This window comes from Bos mutus, chromosome 20 (assembly GCF_027580195.1).
Source record: "Bos mutus isolate GX-2022 chromosome 20, NWIPB_WYAK_1.1, whole genome shotgun sequence".
Classification (NCBI taxonomy): Eukaryota; Metazoa; Chordata; class Mammalia; order Artiodactyla; family Bovidae; genus Bos; species Bos mutus.
Window position 1 is genome coordinate 44,011,517 of NC_091636.1, and position 8,703 is coordinate 44,020,219.

The 8,703-nt window shown below is 37.9% G+C and overlaps 1 pseudogene; it reads left to right on the forward strand.

The window, feature by feature from the left end:
* Nucleotides 1-6,319: 6,319 nt before the first annotated feature.
* On the forward strand, nucleotides 6,320-8,037 carry LOC138984245 (centromere protein L pseudogene; annotated as a pseudogene).
* Nucleotides 8,038-8,703: the final 666 nt, after the last annotated feature.

The window sequence follows — 8,703 nt, forward strand, 5'->3', positions numbered from 1 at the left end:
TAACTTAAAAGAAACCTCCTTGACAAATGTTGACTGTTCATGGTTTACTAATGGCTCTTACTTGAAAAATGAAAATGGCAAATATTGCACTGGATATTCAATAACAACTCCTTTTGAGGTCCTTGAGGCTGTACCCCTACTTTTGGCCACTTCAGCCCAACAAGTTGAATTATATTCTAAATGATATTCAAGCATGTAATCTACCAGAAGGTAAAACTGCAAACACAAATACTGATAGCTATCATGCCTTTAGAGTACCCCATGATTTTGGAATGTTATAGAAACCAGATTTTTTGACTTCCAGTAGAGACAAAATTTAAAATGGTAGTTATGTTCAAAACTTAAGATGCTATACTCTGGCCAGCAGCTTTGGCTATTATTAAAGTCCCTGGGCATTCTAAGTTCAACTCTCTGGAAGACAAAGGAAATCACCTCATTGATTATTTCTTCAAAAAATGCCGCTCTTATGGGATCCACGGACAAAATATCTGTCACAGTCCAGAAGACTACTTTTGCTGGTGACAACCTAAAGTGCATTTTCCAGGAAAATACAAATAAATGGCCCCTGAAAAAGAAATAGAAAATTGAAGATCTGAAGGCTACTGGTATCATGAAGAAAAGAAACTCTAGTTGTGACCCAATAATAAGCCAGTCTTTTTAGGAAATTTAAAATTTTTATTACTACTATACCTAAATTAAATTAGTTGGTACTTGATAAAATGATAATATTCATAAATCAATATTAGTAGAGATACATTGACAAGACTGCAAAAAGTGCTTACCTTGTCACTTTGTTATTGTTGCTTAGTCACTAAACCATGTCTGACTCTTTTGTGATCTCAGGGACCTCAGGCTCCTCTTTCCATGGGATTTCCCAGGCAAAAATACTGGAGTGGGTTGCTATTTCCTTCTCCAGGGCATCTTCCCAATTCAGGGATTGAACCTGCATCTCTTGTGTCTCCTGCTTGGCAGGCAGATTCTTTACTGACTGAGCTACCAGGGAAGCCCTCTACCTTGTCACTTGGCTGCTGATAAAATACTGTTCATGAATCAGTATTGGTAGGGAACCTTTGACAAGGCTGCAGAAAGTATTTACCCTGCTTGTTCCATCTGTTCTAAATGCTGGAAAAACTATCCAAACTATCTCTGTATATTTTCATTTATCCAATGAACCACCTGAATGGATTTCATACAATCACTCCCACTCATGAACGTTTTTATAATGGTTTGCATATTTTCACATTGGACTGAAGTTTTTCATGAAAACATGTGACTGCTTCTTCTGTAGCTCAGATATCATTAGAAAAGATTATTTTCACTTGGGGAGCTCCCTTGACCTTCATAGTGACTGGGGAATCCACTTTACTGGTCCGATGTTTTGATGAGTCTGTGTGGTCTGGCCATTTCTGCAGCACCTTGATTGTACTTATCATGTTTGGTCTTCAGCATTGCTCAAACATACAAATCTAATTATTAAGACTCAGCTGAATGAGTTGAAACCCTCTGAACACCATGGCCAAGAGTATTATTCTTGGTTCTTCCAAATTTTAGATCTATTCCCTCCAGGATGCAAAAACTTATATCTTTTAAAATAATTACAGGACAATTGATGCACTTAGCCCCAATTTCTTTTGACCCATGGCTAATAAAGAAAGATATCCTTCAACTTTGGAAAGGCATAATCAAGCCCATAAACATTTTGATAGAGCAGGCTTTCCACAGTGCTCTTTCAGGAAACAGATGTCAAACATCACACCTTACAGCCCAGAGATCTCATCTATCAGAAGAGACATTTCCAAAAAGATATCTTTAATCTTGCTGGAAAGAACCCTACTTCACAGGATATTAAACAACCATGATGCAGCCAAACTTCAAGGATTCATGTGTCACATCTAAAGAAATCCCCCAAATCTGTAGAGATATATGTATTAACTGGTGACCTAAGGCTAAAAAATTTTAAGGACTAAAGTAGATGGCATCTAAAGAGGATAGCTTACCTAAGATATATGAACCAGACTTTTATAAATTTTTTTTATTTTTTTTATCCTCACTGTGTATCATGTTAAATCATGTCATTCATGCCTTTGCTTGTTGTTTCCCTGATTTTCCTATTGCCCTTTTCTTCAGATTTAGCTTGTATACCCACCTTACAAAAATTCTCTGATTCTGTTAAACTTACTGATTGTTATATTTATGCCATGGTTTGATGGCATCATCAACTCAATGGACATGAGTTTGAGCAGACTCTGAGAGACAGTGAAAGACAGGGAAGTCTGGCATGCTGCAGTCCATGGGGTCACAAAGTCAGACATGGCTGAGCAACAAAACAGCAACAACATATTTATGCCAGAGCTAACAATAATCATGACTGATCAGGACTGGTGGCCTAGTTACTATATTTAGAAAGATGGCAAAATATAAGTAGGAAAGATGTAAGATTTTCCTTTGGTAGCTTTGAAATCACTAGTCTCCTCTCTTCTAGAAGATTGGCACCAGATATTATTGGTTTCCATTGGGTACCGTCAACTCAGGCCTGAACTCTTATCTCACATTTTTCTTGGTTTCATAAACAATGATGAGCATGACAAAACCATAGTGTATCTCCCAGTGAATATTTGTAACTTTGCTATTCCATATAACCTTGTGAACATGAATTCACTCCCTATTGGAATATACACAAGCTTATATCATCTTTTCCCTTAATGTATCTCTATAATGGAAATGAAAACAATAACAGTACTGTTAAAAGAGAAGCTGATGTGCTCCCACTCAATGGCATGTTGTTGGAAATTGGCCAAAAATCTGGTGGATGGTTAAAACTTAATTCAACTTTCTTCTCACCTCAAGATGTTCCAGACCTCCATGAAAATCTTATTTATACTAGATCAGTTCACTTGTTACTTCAGATCTGTAGAAATTTAAGGTGCTTGAACAAACATTCCCATAATGTGAATGGACCAGATTACCATGTGTTCTATATAGTAAGTGTATGTGTGTGTATGTGTGTGTACATTCATATAACCATAAGATATCATCTTTCATTCAAAGAAAGGAAATCTAAGCAAAAGGACAGAATTATGTCTATCCTTAAAAAAACATTGGGTATTTCTTTTCATGTGGAAAAATGTATATTCTATTCTTGCCTTAATTGGAAGGTATATTATAGGATCACTGTCCTTACTCCTGATGCCAAAATGAGAAAAACTCATCCTTCCACTGCTTATATACCTAATTTTGTTTTTTTCTCATACCAGCTTTACAAATGACATTAGAGTGGGGAAGCTTATAGTTTGGAGAAGTGACTACAAAAAACACTATAGTGGATAGAAAGGGCTCAGGGTTGCAATCACCAAAAACTTTTTCTTTGGGTTGGAATAGCAGAATTTGAAAAACTGATTCACAATCTTTTCATAGTTATGTCTACCACTTTCAGTGCTTCTGTCCAAGCTTTGAAATATCAAGAAACCCAAATAAAATAAGTATCCAAAAGTAGTGCTGAAAAAATTTCAAAACTCTAAACCTCCTCACTTCTCAGCAAGGGGAACTTGTGTCCTAGTGAAGAAAGTTATTTTTATGTCAATAGGTCAGGGAAAATAACTTAACACAAGAACTAAAAATAACATAGGACATTACCAAGCAGAAGTTGTCCAAGCTCCTGAACCTTGGGATGTACGGCACCACCGACTCAACAGATGTGAGTTTGACCAAGCTCTGGGAGATGATGAAGGACAGGGAAGCCTGGCATGCTGCAGTCCATGGGGTCTCAAAGAGTTGGACACGACTGAGCGACTTAACAACAAACATAAACAGTTGGGGAAACTGGTTGAGAAGCATATTTCAATCAATAACTGTCATTGAGCTTCTGGTCTCCAGTTTATTTCTACTGTTTTGTAATAGTATACATATATCTTCCTCAAAAATACATGTACAAAACAAACTTCTTTTCCTTTCAAAGTCTTTTCTTGAAACTCAACTGATTATGAAAACTAAATCATCCACCACAGCGGGACATAACTGAGATTCTTTCACCAATCCTCTCACTCAAATGAAGCAGTAGCACTCCCTATCATTTTCCTCATCTGTGGGACAAGACACCTTAGCGTGAGCCTCCTCAGCTTCATGGGAAAGAGACCTGAGGACAACCCTCTTCAGATCCAAGGGACATAACAATGCAATCCATCTATAAAAAAGTGTATAGCAGAAAAAATTAACAACACCTGAATGATAATTTCTCAGCAATGATTTTTGTGAAAGATCTTGAACAAAAGGGGAAAATGTGAAGGAATGGAACCAGAGAAGGGGCGGTGAACAACAATGACAAAGAGAATGATTTCTCATAAATGCTTGCTTCATAGAAATTTGATAACATTGGAACTTTCTTGAATGACAGGAATTTGGTCAGGGATTACCTTCTATCAGTCATGAGAAACTTTGTATATGGTTACCAGAGGCATGAACTAGAAACTACCCAATCAGGTTGGTCTCAGAAAATAAGCTGAATTGAGTTTTGTTTATGAAACAAGACTGGTTTTGTCTACTTGGGGAATTTTCAAAGCTGTTCTCCATTTGATTTTTATTTCATCCAACTCTCATTTAACTCTTCCTCTCTTTACATTTTCTGCACATAATTACAGCCAAATCCACAACAGACACACCTGTAGCTTGCTATTTGCATGTCCTGAATAAAAATTCCTCTGCTAGTCCCAAATAAACACATTTTCTTTGACAAATGACATTCTGTGTATAAAAGTATGTGTTTTTGACCTTCTAACAGGTGAATAGTTACATTTCATATTTTTATTTGCTTTTCCTCAAGAGTAATGATGTACATAACTTTCCATGTGTTTTCATTATTAAAGCTTAAGGTAAATGGATTTATTTTAAAATTATTTATTTGGAAATAAAAGCAAAAATAAACAAATGGGACCTAATTAAAATTAAAAGCTTCTGCACAACAAAAGAAACTATAAACAAAGTAAAAAGACAGCCTTCAGAATGGGAGAAAATAATAGCAAATGAAGGAACTGACAAACAACTAATCTCAAAAATATACAAGCAACTCCTGCAGCTCAATTCCAGAAAAATAAACAACCCAATCAAAAAATGGGCCAAAGAACTAAATAGACATTTCTCCAAAGAAGACATACAGATGGCTAACAAACACATGAAAAGATGCTCAACATCACTCATTATCAGATAAATGCAAATCAAAACCACAATGAGGTACCATTCCACACCAGTCAGAATGGCTGCGATCCAAAAGTCTACAAGCAATAAATGCTGGAGAGGGTGTGGAGAAAAGGAAACCCTCTTTCACTGTTGGTGGGAATGCAAACTAGTACAGCCACTATGGAGAACAGTGTGGAGATTCCTTAAAAAACTGGAAATAGAACTGCCATACAACCCAGCGATCCCACTGCTGGGCATACACACAGAGGAAACCAGAATTGAAACAGACATGTGTACCCCAATGTTCATCGCAGCACTGTTTATAATAGCCAGGACATGGAAGCAACCTAGATGTCCATCAGCAGATGAATGGATAAGAAATGTGTACATATACACAATGGAGTATTACTCAACCATTAAAAAGAATACATTTGAATCAGTTCTAATGAGTTGGATGAAACTGAAGCCAATTATACAGAGTGAATTAAGCCAGAAAGAAAAATACCAATACAGTATACTAACACATATATATGGAATTTAGAAAGATGGTAATGATAACCCTGTAAGCGAGACAGCAGAAGAGACACAGATGTATAGAACAGTCTTCTGGACTCTGTGGGAGAGGTGGGGGGGATGATTTGGGAGAATGGCATTGAAACATGTATAATATCATATATGAAATGAATCGCCAGTCCAGGTTCGATGCAGGATAGAGGATGCTTGGGGCTGGTGCACTGGGATGACCCAGAGGGAGGGTATGGGGAGGGAGGTGGGAGGGGTGTTCAGGATTGGGAACACATGTACACCTGTGGTGGATTCATGTTGATGTATGGCAAAACCAATACAATAAAGTAATTAGCCTCTAATTAAAATACATAAATTTAAATAAAAAAATAAATTAATTTAGAAAAAGAAAAAAATTATTTGGGGTTACAAATTTTTTTGAAATAAGTTTCAACAAAGTATATTTTATGCTCAGTAATTCTTTCAGTTTGACAAATGGCCACTGAAATCTTTGACAAAAGACTGACATATAGGGATTTCCGAGCTAGCGTTGGCCTCTGAGGGCTCAAGTGGAGAGGGGCGAGGTGGGACACACTGTCCCTTGCCCTTTCCCTCCGCGGGCTGAAGCTGACTCCTTATGAGTGAGGGTCGCGGAGCTGGTGGTTGAGGCAGCGGATATATCCCTTCGGCTTGAGGTGCCAGGCTGGGCTGGCGTCTTTGGGAGCGGAGGTCTTTCTGGGCTCCTTTGCATCCGTCTTGAACCGTCTTGTGGTGGAGCTTGAGGGAATTTGGGAGGGCCAGGGGTTCTTCTGGACTTTCTCTTTGCTGTCATTTTGGCGGCTTTTTTACCTCGAGGGATTGCAGTTTTGATGGAGTTTTGGATCCCGGCTTGAAGAATGATTCGTGAAGGGAATGGGTGACAGCGTCATCACGGCATTTTATTGACCATGGATTCTTATGATGCACCGGAATTGACTCCTAGACAAGACGCCTCCTCAAGGCTTAAAGATTTCTTTATAGGCGCCACCCCTCTGCAGAAACGATTAGAATCAGTCAGGAAGCAGACTTCATTTATCCCAACTCCACCACGAAGGAAAATCCCCCAGGGTTCACAACTGCAGGAAGATGTTGATCCTCAAAAGTTTGCATTCCTTCTGCATAAACAATGGACTTTATATAGTTTAACTCCCTTATATAAATCCTCCTATACTAATTTCAAAGAGTACTCTAAACTTCTGAATGCATTTATTGCTGCTGAAAAGCAGAAAGGACTTGCTGTGGAAGTGGGAGATGACTTCAACATCAAAGTGGTTTTCTCTACTCTCATGGGAGTGAAAGGAACACAAAGAGATCCTGAAGCATTTCTTGTCCAGATTCTGTCCAAATCTCAATTGCCATCTGAGCACAGAGAAGGCAAAGTGTTGTGGACTGGTTGGTTCTGCTGTGTATTTGGAGACAGTCTTCTGGAGACTGTTTCAGAAGATTTCACCTGTCTACCCTTATTCCTTGTAAATGGTGCAGAGACTAATACAGCTATAATTGGAACCTGGTTTCAGAAAACTTTTGACTGTTACTTCCGTCCCTTAGCAATCAATGCATTTAACCTTTCCTGGATGGCTGCTATGTGGACTGCATGCAAAATGGACCATTATATGGCCACTACTGAATTTCTTTGGTCTGTACCCTGTAGCCCTCATAGTCTGGACATTTCTTACGCCATACATCCAGAAGATGCAAAAGCTTTATGGGACAGTGTTCACAAAACACCTGGGGAAGTTACCCAGGAGGAAGTTGACTTGTTCATGGACTGCCTGTATTCACATTTCCATAGGCATTTCAAAATTCATTTATCAGCCACAAGATTGGTTCGTGTTTCAACATCTGTAGCTTCAGCACATACTGATGGAAAAATAAAGATTTTGTGTCCTAAATACCTTATTGGAGTGCTGGCGTATTTGACAGAACTGGCGGTTTTTCAAATTGAGTGAGGTCTTATGGGGACTATAAGTTATGGATTAAATACCTTTTCTCACTGACTGACTGCTTAATTGCCAAACTGAGAGGGACTACAGGAGAAATGGGCATCTATCCATCTGTTTTCCTCACAGTGCCTTGGAGTTACCCAGATGAAAGCCAAGAAGGATCTAGAAGAACCAAGAAGGTGGTAGTGGATGAACCACAGCCAGGTGCCTGTGTAACAGTCATGATCGTCTGGGATTCTAGTCTCTAGACTATGTGGAGTTCATTTTTTGGCCATCTTAATACTGGATACTTCTGGTTTGCATCTTTAAAACCTTTAATCCCTATTTTTAAGCATTTTAGACTTGCATTCAGAGAGATTTTCTGTCTTCTACAAACATTTTCCTAGCATTGTTTTGCTGTAGACAACCGGCAGTCAAAATCCTCTCCAAAGGAACTAAAGTTGCTGTCCTTTTTAAGCCACTAATATGCTTCTGTTTTTAACTGTTTAATTCTTATTGCAATGTTGAATTAAATATTCACTTTTAAAATGAAAAAAAAAAAAAAAGACTGACATATAGAATGCTTCTCTACTTTGTAGACCATCTCTACCATACCCTATGCGTAAAATAATCATTGATCTGCTTTTGAAGAAGAGATTAATTTGTATTTCCTAGAATTTTATATAAATTGAATTATGCAATATGGATAATTCAAAAACAATGACAAAGAGATCAACTTCCAATGCCCAGTTGTGGTAAAAGTAAAGTCCAATGCTGTAAAGAACACTATTTCATAGGAACCTAGAATGTTAGGTCCATGAATCAAGGTAAATTGGAAGTGATCAAACAGGAGATGGCAAAAGTAAACATCGACATTTTAGGAATCAGTAAACTAAAATGGATGGGAATGGGTGAATTAAATTCAGATGACCATTATGTCTACTTCTATAGGCAAGAATCCTTTAGAAGAAATGGAGTAGCCCTCATAGTCAACATAAGAGTTGGAAATGTGGTTCTTGTGTGCAACCTGTAAAATGACAATGTTTTCAGTTTGTTTCCAAGGCAAACT